Raw genomic sequence first — 18,447 nt, 5'->3', positions numbered from 1 at the left:
TTCATTCAGACTCACGTCCATCGAGTCAGTGATGCAATCCAGCCATCTCATCCTCTGTCATCCCCATCTCCTACTGCCCCCAATTCCTCCCAGCATCGGAGTCCTTTCCGATGAGTCAACTCTTCGCATGAGGTGGCCAAAGTACTGGAGTTTCAGCTTCAGCATCATTCCTTCCAAAGAAATACCAGGGCTGCTCTCCTTCCGAATGGACTGGTTGGATCTCCTTGCAGTCCAAGGGACTCTCAAGAGTCTTCTCCAACACCACAGTTCAAAAGCATCAATTCTTCCGTGCTCAGCCTTCTTCACAGTCCAACTCTCACATCCATACACGACCACAGGAAAAGCCATAGCCTTGACTAGACGAACCTTTGTTGGCAAAGTAATGTCTCTGCTTTTCAATATGCTATCTAGGTTGGTCAAAACTTTCCTTCCAAGGAGTAAGCGTCTTTTAATTTCATGGCTGCAGTCACCATCTGCAGTGATTTTGGAGCCCAGAAAAATAAAGTCTGACACTGTTTCCACTGTTTCCCCATCTATTTCCCATGAAGTGATGGGAACGGATGCCATCATCTTCGTTTTCTTCACTCTCCACTTTCACTTTCATCAAGAGGCTTTTTAGTTCCTCTTCACTTTCTGCCATAAGGGTGGTGTCATCTGCATATCTGAGGTGATTGGTATTTCTCCCGGCAATATTGATTCCAGCTTGCGTTTCTTCCAGTCCAGCGTTCTCATGATGTACTCTGCATGTAAGTTAAATAAGCAGGGTGACAATATACAGCCTTGATGTACTCCTTTTCCTATTTGGAACCAGTCTATTGTTCCATGTTCAGTTCTAACTGTTGCTTCCTGACCTGCATACAGATTTCTCAAGAGGCAGGTCAGATGGTCTGGTATTCCCATCTGTTGAAGAACTTTCCTCAGTTTATTGTGATCCACACAGTCAAAGGCTTTGGCATAGTCAAGAAAGCAGAAATAGATGTTTTTCTGGAACTCTCTTGCTTTTTCCATGATCCAGAGGATGTTGGCAATTTGATCTCTGGTTCCTCTGCCTTATGTAAAACCAGCTTGAACATCAGGAAGTTCACGGTTCACATATTACTGAAGCCTGGCTTGGAGAATTTTGAGCATTACTTTACTAGCATGTGAGATTAGTGCAATTGTGCGGTAGTTTGAGCCTTCTTTGGCATTGCCTTTCTTTGGGATTGAAATGAAAACTGACCTTTTCCAGTCCTGTGGCCACTGCTAAGTTTTCCAAACTTGCTGGCATATTGAGTGCAGCACTTTCCCAACATCATCTTTCAGGATTTGATATAGCTCAAGTAGAATTCCATCACTTCCACTAGCTTTGTTCGTAGTGATGCCTTATAAGGCCCACTTGACTTCACATTCCAGGATGTCTGGCTCTAGGTCAGTGATCACACCATCATGATTATGTGGGATGCGAAGATCTTTTTTGTACAGTTCTTCTGTGTATTCTTGCCACCTCTTCTTGATATTTTCTGCTTCTGTTAGGTCCATACCATTTCTGTCCTTTATCAAGCCCATCTTTGCATGAAATGTTCCCTTGGTCTCTCTAATTTTCTTGAAGAGATCTCTAGTTTTTCTCATTCTGTTGTTTTCCTCTATTTCTTTCCATTGATCGCTGAGGAAAGCTTTCTTATCTCCTGTTGCTATTCTTTGGAACTCTGCATTCAGATGCTTATATCTTTCTTTTTCTCCTTTGCTTTTCACTTCTCTTATTTCACAGTTATTTGTAAGAAATAGCTTTTCTTATAAGTGGTCTTGGAGAAGGCAATGACACCCCACTCCAGTACTCTTGCATGGAAAATCCCATGAATTGAGGAGCCTGGTAGGCTGCAGTCCATGGGGTCGCAAAAAGTCAGACACGACTGAGCGACTTCACTTTCACTTTTCAATTTCATGTATTGGAGAAGGACATGTTATTGCCTGGAATATCCCAGGGACAGAGGAGGCTGGTGGGCTGCCATCTATCGGGTCGCACAGGGTCAGACACAACTGAAGCGACTTAGCAGCAGCAGTATAAATGCTCTTAAACTTTTTTCTCTAGTCATTGAAGATTAGCAAAAGGATAGGTTCATTTTAATGTGAACATCACATTTTTTCCCATTGCACTTGCCACCGTTGACCTCAGTTGGAATTTTCCCTAAATCAGCAGCAGCTCTACTTTCTGCTATACAGAGGAGTAAATGAAAAGAGAGCTCAGGTTTGTCGAGAAAAAAAAAAAAATGTGAGTATTTTCACAATGTTATGATAAATTACATACTACAAATCAACAAACCCATACCTTGAAATTAAGTATTCTATTATAAAAATTTCTCCCCTGACACTAGAATGTAAAAGCTACAAGTTAATGAGAATTCACAAAATGAATGCTATTGAAATTTGTTATTGTTGTTGTTATTCAGTCCCTAAGTTGTGTCCAGCTTTTTGCCACCCCATTGATTGCCAGGAGAAATATCAATAACCTCAAATATGCAGATGACACCACCCTCATGGCAGAAAGTGAAGAGGAACTCAAAAGCCTCTTGATGAAAGTGAAAGTGGAAAGTGAAAAAGTTGGCTTAAAGCTCAACATTCAGAAAATGAAGATCATGGCATCCGGTCCCATCACTTCATGGCAAATATATGGAGAAACAGTGGAAACAGTGTCAGACTTTATTTTTCTGGGCTCCAAAATCACTACACATGGTGACTGCAGCCATGAAATTAAAAGACGCTTACTCCTTGGAAGGAAAGTTTTGACCAACCTAGATAGCATATTGAAAAGCAGAGACATTACTTTGCCAACAAAGGTTCGTCTAGTCAAGGCTATGGCTTTTCCTGTGGTCGTGTATGGATGTGAGAGTTGGACTGTGAAGAAGGCTGAGCGCCGAAGAATTGATGTTTTTGAACTGTGGTGTTGGAGAAGACTCTTGAGAGTCCCTTGGACTGCAAGGAGATCCAACCATCCCATTCTAAAGGAGATTAGCCCTGGGATTTCTTTGGAAGGAATGATGCTAAAGCTGAAACTCCAGTACTTTGGCCACCTCTTGTGAAGAGTTGACTCATTGGAAAAGACTGATGCTAGAAGGGATTGGGGGCAAGAAGAGAAGCGGACGACAGAGGATGAGATGGCTGGATGGCATCACTGACTCGATGGATGTGAGTCTGAGTGAACTCCAGGAATTGGTGATGGACTGGGAGGCCTGGTGTGCTTCGATTCACGGGGTCCCAAAGAGTCGGACATGACTGAGCAACTGATCTCATCTGATCTGATCTGACTGAAGCATGTTAGGCTTCCCTGTCCTTCACTTTTCCTAGAGATTGCTCAGATTCATGTGCATTGAGTCAGTGATGGTATCTAACCATCTCAGCCCTTGCTGCCCCATTCTCCTTTTGCTTTCAGTCTTTTCCAGCATCAGGGTATTTTCCAATGAGTTGGCTCTTCACATTAGGTGGCCAAAGTATTGCTGCTTCAGTCACCAACAGTCCCTCCATTGAATATTCATGGTTGATTTCCTTTAGGATTGACTGGTTTGATTTCCTTGCAGTCCAAGGGACTTTCAAGAGTGTTCTCCAGCACCATCATTTGAAGGCATCAATTCTTGGGCACTCAGGCTTCCTTATGGTCCAACCCTCTCATTCATACATGACTACAGAAAAACCTATAGCTTTGATGATATGGACCTTTTGGGTAAAATTATATGTTTGCTTTTAAATATGTTGTTTATGTTTGCCATAGCTTTTCTTCCAAGGAGCAAGCATCTTTTTATTTCATGGCTGCAGTCATTGTCCTTAGTGATTTTAGAGCCCAAGAAAGAAAATCTGTCACTGCTTCCACTGTTTCCACTTCTGTTTTCCATGAACTGATGGGACTGGATGCCATGATCTTAGACTCTTAAATGTTGAATTTTAAACTAGTTTTTTTTTTTTTTTACTCTTTTCTTTCATCCTCATCCAGAGGCTTTTTAGTTCCTCTTCATCTTCTGCCATTAGAGTGGTATCATCTGCATATTTGAGGTTGTTGATATTTTTCTGGGCAATCTTGGCTCCAGTTTGTGCATCATCCAGCCTGGCATTTCACATGATGTACTCTGGGGTTTCCCTGGTGGCTCAGAGGTTAAAGTATCTGTCTGCAATGCAGGACACCCAGGTTCGATCCCTGGGTCGGGAAGATCCCCTGGAGAAGGAAATGGCAACCCACTCCAGTATTCTTGCCTGGAGAATCCCATGGAGGGAGGAGCCTGGTAGGCTACAGTCCATGGGGTTGCAAAGAGTTGGACATGACTGAGCTACTTCACTTCACTTTACTCTGCATAGAAGTGAAATAAGCGGGTGACAAAATACAGCTTGGATGTATCCCTTTCCCAATTTGGAACCAGTCCATTGTTCCATGTCTGGTTCTAACTGTTGCCTCTTGACCTGCATACAGGTTGCTCAGCAGACAGGTAAGATGGTCTGGTATTCCCATCTCTTTAAGAATTTTCCACAGTTTGTTGTGATCCACATAGTCAAAGACTTTACTGTAGTCAATGATTCAGATATTGAAATAAACTGGTTAAGTGATTTCTGCTACTGTTAGTTATGATGACAAAATAAAGGCTTTATTGCTCTTTAATGGATTATACTAGTAGCTTGACAAAATAAAACTTCAATTAAGGGAATATTATTGTAGATAAAATAAAAATATAATGTAAAAATCAGAATATACACATATAGATAGAGAGAGAATGCTAATAATATTTAGATAGGAGAATTTGGAAGAAAAAAAATGTGTTCTCCTGAAGATAATGTTTTATTTTAGATATTGACACACTTTGGTTTCCTTAGCTCATGACACAGATCCAATATACTTAATGGCCACTCTACCTCCTTTCTACTCTTGACTATCTAACATCTGAGAAGACCACCAAAACAGATACATGACCTGGATTCCTTTATTCCATTATCTGGGGCTTCAGATGAGTAGGAGGTTGAGAAGGGGAGTGTGAGTCTGACTCAAAACTTAAGAAATCTGGCATGTAGCTCAAGATTCATCTTCCATGATTTTCCTTTTGGAAACATATGCACTGAATGGCCTTTTTCCTGACACATTTGGCTTTTCTATATTACACTAGGAAACAATCATTATATGAGAAACTAGGTGACATATATTAGGACAGGACGATTTACTGAGGTTGAAGAAAAGACAAAGAGTATCCTTAAGGAGGGGATTCTGTGGAGACTGTTTTTAAGAGTCAACAGGTACCTTTCTTCTTCCTGTATTTCCTACCTTTGAGAAAAACATAGATTATAATCCTTGCTTTTCATGTGAAGAACATGTTTTTTGTACACGATTTTTAAAAATATTTTTAGCCTGATACCAATTTGTAAACTAGGGATTTTATAAAGTAACAGTCTTTGTGAATCAAAATTGTGACATGTAGTAAAAACTTGCTTCAAAACAAGTTATTTATTTCATTGACTTTTAAACAATCCCCTGAATTATGTTAGCAGAGCATAGTAGGTTTCATTTCAGAGCCAAATCCCAGTACTATACTTGTATAGTCCCCTTTTCTGGGTCTTCTGTTTATGTATTCTCCTGAAGGTTATTCGAAAGAAGAAGAAGAAAAAATGAGAAGCAACACAGAAATAACAGGGTTTATCCTCCTGGGACTGTCAGATGACCCACAACTTCCGGTTGTGAGCTTTATCTTTCTGCTCATCACCTACATGCTCAGCATCACTGCGAACTTGACCATTATCGCCCTGACCCTGATGGATGCCCACCTCCAAACCCCCATGTATTTCTTCCTCAGAAATTTCTCCTTATTAGAAGTTTCATTCAAAACTCTCAATATACCCAAGTTCTTGGCCACCATGATTACAGGAGGTAAAACCATCCCTTTTAGTGATTGTATGGCTCAGTTATTTATTTTATTTTATTTTCATTTTATTGGGAGTCACTGAGTTTTATGTTCTGGCTGCAATGTCCTATGACCGTTACATTGCCATCTGCAAACCGCTGCATTACTTGACCATCATGAATCACAGAGTCTGCACACTGCTTGTCTTGGGCTCTTGGCTGGCTTCATTCTTAATCAAATTCCCATTAGTAATGCTCTTCCTACAGCTTGATTACTGTAAGTCCAATGTTATTGACCATTTTAGTTGTGATTATTTCTCCTTATTACACCTTTCTTGTTCAGACACCAAATTCCTAGAGATAGTAGGGTTTCCTGTGCTGTGTTTATTCTCTTCTGCACTTTAGTGTTAATAATACTGTCCTACACATATATCATCAGAACAATTTTGAGGATCCCTTCTACTACTCAGAGGACAAAGGCCTTTTCCATGTGTTCTTCCCACATGATTGTCATCTCCATCTCTTATGGCAGCTGCATTTGCATGTATATGAATCCATGAGCAAAGGACAGGGTGTCTTTGAGTGTGGGGGTGGCTGTGCTAAACACCTCCATAGCTCCCATGCTGAACCCCTTTATCCATAGCCTAAGGAATCAGCAAGTCAAGTGAGCCTTCATGGACGTGGCAAGGAGGACTATATTTTTCTCAAGCAAATGAAAAATGAAAGTCTTGTTTTATGAATTAGACACATAGGAATGAAAAGCAATTAAATAAAATCCAGGAATTTCAAAATCTATTAATATCTACACAGCTTCCCTGATTTATTTTTCATCATTCATAGTTTTATTGCCAGCAGTTTATCAAGGATATTTGCATATGTATATTTTCTTTTTGCCATTCAAATTTGAATTCTTCATGTATATATGTATATATATATACACACATATACACAAATATATGCTTATATAGCATACTTTTTTTCCCATTCAATTTGCAGTCCTTCTCTCATGTACTTTTTTTCATTTAGGGCTGGTTTTTCTGGTCTGTACCTATGGGGGTGATTATATTTCCTTCTTTGAAACATTTTTAATTTCATATTTCACACTAATTTTTAGAAAATTAAAGTCAGAAAGAGGCAGAGGAGGTGCACACAAGAGAGAATAGTGTTTTACAGTCTCACCAAAAATCAGGTTTTCTAGAAATTAAATGAATATTAGATCATATTTGGTCCCAGTTGTGCTCTCGGGGGTCACCACTGCAGCTGGGAAGTTGCAGAAGGCAATGGCAACCCACTCCAGTACTCTTGCCTGGAAAATCCCATGGACAGGGGAGCCTGGTAGGCTGTAGTCTATGGGGTCGCTAAGAGTTGGACACAACTGAGTGATTTCACTTCACTTCAAGTGATATTTAATCTTATTTTTAATTTACTACACAAAGACTATAAACATAATCTGACAGTCTTATTAGAATTTTGCATGCATTTTCCTTTTCATACTGTGGCCTACGTTGTTAACTATGTAAAGAACAGTACAACTAAAAGAAAAATGTAATTACATTTTCTTGAGAAATCAAAAAACTTTTCCCATTATGGAGTTTGGCATTTTCTGTGCTGTTGTTCAGTCGCTCAGCCATGTCCAACTGTTTGCGACCCCATGGACTGAAGACTCCCTGGCTGCAGAGACTGCACCCAGGCTTCCCTGTTCCTTACTATCTCCTGGATTTTGTTCAAACTCATGTCCATTGAGTGGATGATGCCATTCAAATATCGCTATATTATTCTTCAATTCAAAAAACTATTATAATTAATAGTTGCTTAGGGAAAATTATGATACAGACCCTGCTTTGGGGGAATGCCAATATTAACATATATACGATAACAATTCTTTTAAAAAGCCTGAAGAAACTGGCAACTTAAAAAAGCTTGAGAGCTGTGTGTTAAGTTTTTAGGTGGGCAATATGAGCAACCCAGGAGACAGTGCCTCAGATAACTGAGACACTTGAGAAACTGTTCCAAAGAGGTACGGGGGAAAGTTAGTATATATGTGATTTTGATATGCAATTAAGCACACATTTATTTTAGATTTTCTGCTGGTCTTGTGAAGCTTCTGCCAGTCGTGAGAAACAATTTACACCCTGAAGAATTTTAGTACTTTTCTAGATATGAAGAGATACAAGAATTGGGCTCATAAAATCAGCTCCCGAGTGTATCTAACTATCTGAAGACCTGTCCTCGCAGTTTTCCTGGAGCAGAGAGTGCCTCATTTCTTCTTTCAACCCTCAATCCCTCAGGGAGTGTTGAAGGTCAGCAGTTGCAGCAGCACATGATTTAATCCTTTTAGAGTTTATATGGCAAGTACCCAACCAACTGCCAATTTGTAGTTGCTGGATACCAAATATGACTACATTTGCTATGGTCAGTTGTATATTTAAATAAATGCTTGATATTAAGCTGGTCTTTTGATAATCAACAACTAAGGGTTTTTTTTTTAATAACTTTCTCATATCTGTGGCTATTTTGAGATAATAGCTTATATATACAATTCTTTTAATTGTCTCTTTAAGTGATATGCCTAATCAGTATTAGAGAAACTAACAGTACCAAAGTTTTAATATACACAAAATTGAGATTTTCTTGTTAAAAATGCTTATTTTAAGCATTAGAATATGATATCTTATGGAAAATGTACTGATTAGAATTTATATGAACAATTGTACAAGATCATACAATTCTGGCCCTGAACATTTTTTTTTTCTGTTTTCCATGAAGTCAAAAACTGAAATAATAATGGAGAGTGCTCAAACTCATCCTACACTTTTAAACCATTATTATAGGAAGACTGTAATCATAATTCATTGAACTAAGTTCTGATATTCTTGTACTATACTCAGTTGAGAGTCTTAGATACATCATTTGCTGAAACACACAGAAAATAACATAAACCATACTGAGGAGATTTCCACACTGTAGGGAAGTCATGCAGTTACTTTTTCTTCCCCTCATGCTGGACATTTATAATTTCTAAGCTTAACTGGAAACATGTGAAAATACTGACTTGATTTATAACTGTGACTTCTTAATGACTTAAAAAAATATACCATGGACTGTAGATAGGTGTAGCTCTGGTAATTAAAAGAACTTTAATATTATTGCAAAAGATATGAGAGAGTTTATGTTGATATTATCAGATAATACAGCTCTCCTCATAACACTATGCAAATTCCTTAGTGGTTATTATAAATGTTGGTAATCTGTATGAGCATTTTGATTATTAATATCACCAGTCAATACATAATTTTTTCTATAAAAGGGTCATATATTAATAATTTAGAATTTGTAGAACATAAGTCCTTGAGGTAACTAACTCTCCCCCTCTGTAGTGTGGATGCAGCTCTGAACAACATGTAAGTGAAAGGGCTAAGGCATGTCTAATAAAGCTTTTAATAAAAATAGTTCATGAGCCAAATTTGCCCAATAGGCTATAGATAGTCTATCCACTTACTGTCTTAAAATTTCCCATAAACTTTGACCAATTGGGCAAAAATCATAAAATATTTTCAGAGAAAAAGATAAGATAAATATTTCTGCAAGAGAATAACAATTACAGATAACCTCATAAAGTTGTTGACAGGATTTAAAGAGGCAATATGAAGAAAACAATTAGAATAAGTCTGCTGCTGCTGCTGCTGCTGCTGCTAAGTGCCTTCAGTCATGTCCGACTCTGTGCGACCCCATAGACGGCAGCCCACCAGGCTCCCCTGTCCTTGGGATTTAGGTCTGGACTATAGTAATTGCTAAAAAATTTATCTCTACCCTCCTCTTTCTTTTCCTCCTCATTGTTATCAGAAGTACTATTAATAATGTAAAGAATATATATATATATATATTTCTAATCTTTTACTTTAAGCACAGTAAACATTGTAATGGTCTGTGACATTTTATTGATTATTTACATAGTCCTGAATGAGAGGCTTGCTGGGTAGAGTATTCTTGGTTGTAGGTTCTTCCGTTTTCATCACTTTAAATATATCATGCCATTCCCTTCTGGCTTGTAGAGTTTCTGTTAAAAAGTCAGCAGATAACCTGATGGAAGTTCCCTTGTATGTTATTTTTCCCTAGTTACTTTTAATATTTAATAAAGTTCTTATATAACTTAGAATTATTAAAGAAACTTGAAGCTCCAACAATAATGAAGTCTAAAGATAAGTAATGAAGTGTATATGTAAAAAACTTTTATATGCCAAGAATATGACTAAAACTAAAGTAGATTGAGTGCTATTTTTGTAAGATTTCACATCTGTTTCATTACTCAAAAATAGAAAATAATTGTGATTAATGAAAAGGATTATTTTGTAGAAGTCTTCATTGAACTCTTCTGTGGGATGAACATAAACATTCCCAAGAGAGATTCACTATAGAAGAGAGTCAGGAGGCTCTGAGAACACCAATGGTAGCTTCCAGAAATCCCCGATGTTCCATGTCACAGCACAGCTGTCACCTGGCCTTTGTTTCCAGGAGATCAACACATGTCTCTCTTCATAGGTCACAACAGCTAAACTTGAATATTTGAGCATTTAGTGCAACTAAATGCCAGATCCTAGTTTAAGTATCTACACTCGTAATGCCCCACTTTGCCATGCCACTTGCAGTTCTCACTTTAAATATTGCTCCCTTAAACTTCTAGACCAACCTTACTGAAGAGGATGACAGAAGTTCCATATCTTCTTAAGGTTTTTGATATTCCATTTTTATTTTTCATGAATCATCATAAAATAGAGAAAAATATTCAAATTTGATTTGTGTGATGTTTACTAGTGTCTGGCAGAGTAGCGATGATTTATCTTCTATTATTCACAGCAGAAATGTGAATATCTAAAATAAGATAAGGGGGCTATAATGATTTTAGTAAACCAGATACGCAGAATGATAGATACATCCAGTGGAGCTGGGAATCAGCTGAATGGCTTTGGATTAATAGGAGAGGTTTTCCTCTACATTTCTGGAATATCCTTTTGGATTAGTCACCTCATGCAAAAGATAAATGTGGGGTAGAACTCCAAGGGAATAAAACAGTTTTTCATAAAGTTTAATAGCTGAGAAGCAAGGATGTTCAAATGGAAGATGTACTGGGCTGAAGTCTGGGTAATAGAGCTGCTACTATCTGAGGCAAGTAGTTATTTTTCAGTTCGTGCTTCAATGCAAAATAAAAAATTGATAAATACTGCATATTCTTTTAAGCTCAAAAATATACACAGTATTCTATACATATAAAATTTCTATACATATATTCATAGAAAATTTTAGAGAATGTCAAACATTAATGATTTCAAAGGAATTATCAAACAAACCATTAAGTGAATGTTATTTTATATATAAAATAATTAGGCTATTTATTCTATTTTCTTGTAAATAATATCTAATACCTATAGTATATTTTCATATTGATAATTACATTCATAAATACTAATATAAAAATAAAGCTGGTAATTAAATTATTTAATCATTAAACATTTTAAAGTTTATTTTATTTGCTAAGAAAATCATGAAGTTGTTTCTTGTTTCATTAAAGGTGTTGCTACTTTATTTTTCTAAGTTTCATCGATATCTTATGATGTAAGTAAGATCATCCACTTCTCTTTTATTTATTTATTTTTTAAATTTATTTTAATTAGAGGCTAATTACTTTACAATATTGTATTGGTTTTGCCTTCTGATACCTACATGACAAAAAATGATGTATGTTTTATAGGATTATCCCAACAAAACTGCAAGGACTTGCACAAATTAGACAAAACAAAAAATATCAAATTAATTTATCATCTCTAAATAATACGACTCATATAAAGATTTCCTAACTTCTCCTGTTAGATTTAGAATAAGAGAACTATTATATAAAACATGACCCACAAATACGTTTTAAGAAAAAATGTAAATAAGGTATTAAAAGAAAACAATATAGGCATGAATTAGATAGAATGCTTTAGAATTGATGATGATATTGATCATAATGAATTATATTTTTCATCTCTTTCTTTTAATACACTTTCTATCTAAATATATTTAAAAGAAGAAAAAAGGAGGAAAAAAGAGAAAGAAATGAACCACACAGTGATCACAGAGTTTGTTCTTCTAGACCTTTCTGATGATCCTGAGCTTCAGATTGTGATTTTCCTCTTTTTATTAATCACATATGTATTAAGTGTCACTGGAAACCTGACCATCATCACCCTAATGTGGGTGGACTCCGATCTCCAGACGCCAATGTATTTCTTCCTCTGAAACTTCTCTTTCTTAGAAACCTCCTTTACTACTGTGTGCATCCCTAGATTTCTGGGGCAATTATTACCAAAGACAAGACTATTTCTTAGAACAATTGTGCAGCCCAACTATTTTTCTCTATTTTCATGAAGGTGACTGAATTTTACATTCTAACCGCCATGTCCTATGACTGCTATGTTGCCATCTGCAAACCCCTGCATTACACAACCATCATAAGCAGGAAACTCTGCAGCGTGTTTGTGCTCTGTGTTTGGCGCAGTGGGTTTCTAACCATTTTCCCGCCCCTTATGCTTCTCCTCCAACTGGATTACTGTGCTTCCAATGTCATTGATCACTTTGCATGTGACTATTTCCCCCTTTTACAATTGTCTGGTTCAGATACATGGTTCCTAGAAATAATTGGTTTTTACTTTGCTTTGGTTACCTTGCTATTCACTTTGGCCTTAGTGATTTTGTCATATATGTACATTATCAGGACTATTCTGAGAATCCCATCTGCCAGTCAGAGAAAAAAGGCCTTCTCCACTTGTTCCTCTCACATGATTGTCATCTCCATCTCCTATGGAAGCTGTATATTCATGTATGCTAATCCCTCGGCCAAAGAAAAGGCGTCATTGACAAAAGGAGTAGCTATTCTCAATACCTCTGTGGTCCCCATGCTGAACCCCTTCATCTACACCCTGAGAAACCAGCAAGTGAAACAAGCCTTCAAAGACGTGGTCTATAAAGCAGTCTTTTCTGCCAATAAATGATTTTTTTGGTCAACTTTAAAGGCCAGTTTGGTTAATTCCTGAAGTTCCTTAAAGTCTGTATAACTATGGTTGGTCTTTATAGTGTCTTAACATGCCACCTGACAGTTAATATATTATTTTTCCAGTCTGCTGCTTCTACTTCCATTCCTGTTTCTCCAGTGTATTGTTTTTCAACATTTAAAAATATAATAAAGGTTATTTCTCATGCAGAACTTTTGTAAAAATGAAATGTATTTCTTTAAGACATAGCACAATGTGAAAGATGGTTTTAATTCTCTTCATCAGTCCCTGAAAAGATCCTATGATACCACCTTGTACTTCAAATATAGAGTTTCAAAATGAGTGTGTAATTTCCTGTGTATTTTCAAGATGAACATTAATATTTCCTATGGTTTAAAGCGGAGAAGGCAGTGGCACCCACTCCAGTACTCTTGTCTGGAAAATCCCATGGACGGAAGGGCTGCAGTCCATGGGGTCGCTAGGAGTCGGACAGGACTGAGAGACTTCACTTTCACTTTTCGCTTTCCTCCATCAAAGAAGGAAATGGCAACCCACTCCTGTATTCTTGCCTGGAGAATCCCAGGGGGAGCCTGGTGGGCTGCCGTCTATGGGGTCGCACAGAGTCGGACATGACTGAAGCGACTTAGCAGCAGCAGCATTGTTTAAAGAATCTATATATTCTGTGTGATATTACGTGTGAAATGAAAATATCTCCTGCCATATCAACAAACAAGAAACGTCACAGCCATCAGCAATTTCTGGTCTCCAAATGTGAATACTATGCTAAGTCACTTCAGTCGTGTCCGACTCTATGTGACCCCATAGACAGCAGCCCACCAGGCTTCCCCGTCCCTGGGATTCTCCAGGCAAGAACACTGGAGTGGGTTGCCATTTCCTTCTCTACCAAATGTGAATGAGAGCTCCCAAAACTGAGATCCAGTAGAGTCTCATTCCCTCATGGTGATTGCCGAGTACCTGGGGGTGATGCAAGAAGTAGCCACTTGCAACTCTTGAAGGTGAACAAGGGAACCGGATTTGGCCCCAGATAGCTGAGAAGGAAATGGCAACCCACTCCAGTGTTCTTGGCTGGAGAATCCCAGGGACGGGGAGCCTGGTTGGCTGCCCTCTACTGGGTTGCACAGAGTCGGACACGACTGAAGCGACTTAGCAGTAGCAGCTGAAGTATTTATGAAAGGAAATAACTCAGTGAACCTAGAGGCTTGCCTCTTCCCATATCTAGAATGTTAAATTCCTTAATTTGATACCTGATCTTTGGTGTTCAGACTGGCACCCTACTCCAGTACTCCTACCTGGAAAATCCCATGGAGGAGCCTGGAAGGCTGCAGTCCATGGGGTCGCTGAGGGTAGGATACGACTGAGCGACTTCACTTTCACTTTTCACTTACATGCATTGGAGAAGGAAATGGCAACCCACTCCAGTGTTCTTGCCTGGAGAATCCCAGGGACGGGGGAGCCTGGTGGGCTGCTGTCTATGGGGTCACACAGAGTCCGACACGACTGAAGTGACTTAGCAGCAGCAGCAGCAGCTCTCTTTGTTGCAAACTTGTATGTAGTCTAACTCCCTCTCCTGTCTTCTTGAAGCAGTTTTCTCAGAGCTACTGAGATGTTGTTTCCTAGGCTCAGAGTCCTAAACATTCCCATCAAATAAAATAGCTCTCTTCTTTCAGGTTGTGACTATATTTTTTTAGTCGGCATACACTAAATTCAGTCCAAAGAGATATGAACTCTTGCATGAGACTTTTAATGTCAAGATATTTATTTTGTGAAATTCAGTACATGTTTTGAAGTTAAATATTGATTATGGTATCATGTAATTTGTGTATAATTCACATGTTCTCTATTATTTTGGGAAAAAAATTCATTCAAATAATTCAGAATAAATTCAATAAAACTAAAACACTGCCACTCTCCTGAATTTAGTGACCATATTTATGACAGTTATTTTGATGTCTTTGTCAAGTGTTCAAAAACCTCCATTTGTTTAGGGTAAAATTTTTGAGGTTTATTTTATTTGATTGGGTTATTTTCTGTTTCTTCTTTTCCCTTGTAACTTGATGTTTTTACCTATACCAAGTGGCGGTTCAACTGCCACTCCAGTATTTTGGAGTTGGATTTGTTCAGTAGTTCATCATCATCAAGTCCACCAAGAGATTTAGGGGCATCTCACATATTTTATGGGCCTTCCCTGGTGGCTCAGACTGTAAAGCGTCTGCCTACAATGTGGGAGACCTGGGTTCGATCCCTGGGTAAGGAAGATCCCCTGGAGAAGGAAATAGCAACCCACTCCAGTATTCTTGCCTGGAAAATCCCATGGACAGAGGAGCTTGGTTGGCTACTGTCCATGGCGTCACAAAGAGTCAGACACGACTGAGTGACTTCACTATCACTATCACTATCACTATCACTATCACTATCACTATCACAATCACATATTTTATGAGGATGACTTTGGAATGCTTCAGAGGGCCCCTGAGACAACCCAAAGAGCTTTTAAACCACCTGGGTTCATTAGACATGTTAAGTTACATGGAAAATATTGTTGAAGGGATGATAAATCTTCTCATGTCATACTATATGTTTGATTTACTAATATATATATCCTAAAATTATGTGGAATTCGTATAGATCTGATATGCCTTGATAAAAACGTGCTCAATTACAATTCTAGTTATCATATTAGTGTTACATATCACAGCAATGGCCAGGCTACTTTGTCAATTGCAATTTAATCAGATTTTTAACATGCCTTCTATGGTTTCACTGTGATGCCTTTGCAAGAATACAGCTATTTCAAGATTTATGGAAAAGACTTTTCTAAGATTAACCAATAAATACTTTTGTTTGTTTGTTATCTGGTAAACTGGTAACAGACTGGAATTTAGCCTATTCTCTATGTTAAGAGAACAAAGTTTTCTTAGAATAAAGCTTTCAGCCATTAAAAAGAATACATTTGAATCAGTTCTAATGAGGTGGATAAAACTGGAGCCTATTAAACAGAATGAAGTAAACCAGAAAGAAAAACACCAATATAGTATATTAATGCATATATATGGAATTTAGAAAGACGGTAACAGTAACCATGTATACGAGACAGCAAAAGAGATGTATAGAACTGATGTATAGAACAGTCTTTGGACTCTGTGGGAGAGGGAGAAGTTGGGATGATTTGGGAGAATGGCATTGAAACATGTATAATATCATATAAGAAACTAGTTGCCAGTCCGGGTTCAATGCATGATATTGGATGCTTGGAGCTGGTGCACTGGGGCGACCCAGAGGGATGGTACGGGCAGGGAGGAGGGAGGAGGGTTCAGGATGGGGAACACGTGTATACCTGTGGTGGATTCATGTTGATATATGGCAAAACCAATACAATATTGTAAAGTTAAAAAAAATAAAATAAATAACTAAAAAAAAAAATGAAGCTTTCAAAAACAGATTATGGGTTTCTTTGCCTTTAAGTATTTTATTTGTTTTTTAAATCTTTTGTTACTTTGGTAAAGTAAATGAGAATTATTAAAGATTATGATACATGTAAAAGCTCATTCTGCTTCTATAAGAAATAACGCTTCACTGTTAGACTTTTGCTATTTGATGTCCTTAAAACATGGCAATAGTCTACTCCTAAATCAGAGAATTAAAAATGGGTTAACAATAGCTGTATATCAAAGAGTCAGGGCTATGGGAAGTCCAAGATGGTCGCTTGGATTTTTCAGGCTCTCTGACAAACCTCATTTTTATTTGATGGGTTAAAGCCTTCCCTGGCTACAGGGTTAATGCCCTCACAATGACAAAAAAATTATATTTCACTTAATATTAAGTTCTAGTTTTGTTAATTAAGGTCTGTGTTTACTACAACTCACTTCTGAGATAGTTCCTTGCTGTTATGTTATATTGCTAAAAGGTTTAATTAAGTTATTAAAAAGGACACTCTAAGTTTGTTTCTTAAGCTTATCTCTATAACCAACCTTTTGATGTACAACCAGGAGAGTGACACCTGTCTATAGTCATTTAACCAAGTCAGATGACCCAGGGTATTCTGGGCTATACCTAATGAAAGTTCTTGACTTAAATTCTTGCTTGTGACCTTATTACCAGCTCTAGCTGTACTATTTTCTATGTCTCTTGTATCAGAAGATTGTTTCTTATGTTAATAAATGTGTGACTGAGCCTGTGATAAAATGCTGATAATCAGTTCCATGAGATCAATGATTGTAATAATGTAACTCTAGATATGGGAACAAGCAACAAGAGGGATTATTTTCCTGGACCAAGAGGCTAGTAAGACAGGTATGGTCCAGAGACTTTTGCTACTCACAAGACCTGGTCCAATAACAGCACACTGAGTGGCCAATCAATGGAATCTTCCCTGGACCTGGAATGAGCCTTCCCAGCACTGCGGGGCACAATGGGCATGAAGTGCACCCAAAGCATGGTCAAATATGTGGACCCTGCTGACTGGGAGTTGGCACTTGCCAGCTGCCTCTACAAAGATTACATCATGACCACTGCAAGCTGCTGACCTTCAACACCCCTTAAAAGGAGCTCAGGATGGAGATCAGAAATAAGGCACTCTGTGCTCTGGGAAAAGCCCAGAAGAACTGGCCTTCAGATAGTCAGATGTTTTCAGGTAAAGATTTTATGAGCCCAAATTCTTGCATCTTCTTGTACCTAGAGAAACACTAATGTCATGAACCACTGTCTGGCCCTGGTTCTCCTGGCTAGCCCCTGAGCAGCTTTCCTACTTCTTTTAATCTTTGGGCCATGTACCTTTAACTTTTTTGTTAAGTTTGTTTCTTCTAGAATACAAGAAATCTCCAAGTGGTAGTACAACAAGAATATCCTCTGACCAACCCAAAGACAATGCTGAAACAAATCACCTTATCATTCCATGGACTCTCATGTCCCTCCATAAATGCACCCTAACAAAGAAGCAGGCAAAGGGAGCCCAGAGCCCCATGACACCCCTGTACAGCCTGAAGAAGCCAGAGTGGTCATCGTTCCTCTTCTCCTGAACAGATAAAACCAAGGAGGGTCTTGGAAAGCAGGAATGGAAAAACCAGACACATATGGTCCTTCCCTCCCCCGTATCATAATTATTAACGGATTTCAGGTCCTCCTGAGCAGTATAACCTGTCTCCCCTCCTACCCCAGACAAGGAAGGTATTTGCCTTACTCTTCCCAACCCAGTCTGAGCCACAGTCAGCTCCTGGTCTTGCTTTTGCTGACTGTATAGAGCTTCTCCATCTTTGGGTGCAAAAAATATAATCAATCTGATTTTGGTGTTGACCATCTGGTGATGTCCATGTATAGAGTCTTCTCTTGTGTTGTTGGAAGAAGGTGTTTGTTATGACCAGTGCATTTTCTTGGCAAAACTTTATTAGTCTTTGCCCTGCTTCATTCGTATTCCAAGGCCAAATTTGCCTGTTACTCCAGGTGTTTCTTGACTTCCTACTTTTGCATTCCAATCTCCTATAAAGAAAAGCACATCTTTTTTGGGTGTTAGTTCTAAAAAGTCTTGTAGGTCTTCATAGAACCATTCAACTTCAGCTT

The 18,447-nt window shown here is 38.2% G+C and overlaps 2 pseudogenes; both read left to right on the top strand.

Annotated features, from left to right (window-relative positions):
• The first annotated feature begins 5,613 nt into the window (after positions 1-5,613).
• On the top strand, positions 5,614-6,561 carry LOC133248888 (olfactory receptor 6C1-like; annotated as a pseudogene).
• Positions 6,562-11,938: 5,377 nt separating this feature from the next.
• LOC133248887 (olfactory receptor 6C3-like) lies at positions 11,939-12,873 on the top strand (annotated as a pseudogene).
• The last annotated feature ends 5,574 nt before the right edge of the window (positions 12,874-18,447 follow it).

Source organism: Bos javanicus, chromosome 5, assembly GCF_032452875.1.
Source record: "Bos javanicus breed banteng chromosome 5, ARS-OSU_banteng_1.0, whole genome shotgun sequence".
Classification (NCBI taxonomy): Eukaryota; Metazoa; Chordata; class Mammalia; order Artiodactyla; family Bovidae; genus Bos; species Bos javanicus.
The sequence above is the reverse complement of the archived record's forward strand: the minus strand, read 5'-3'. Positions and strand labels throughout refer to the sequence as shown.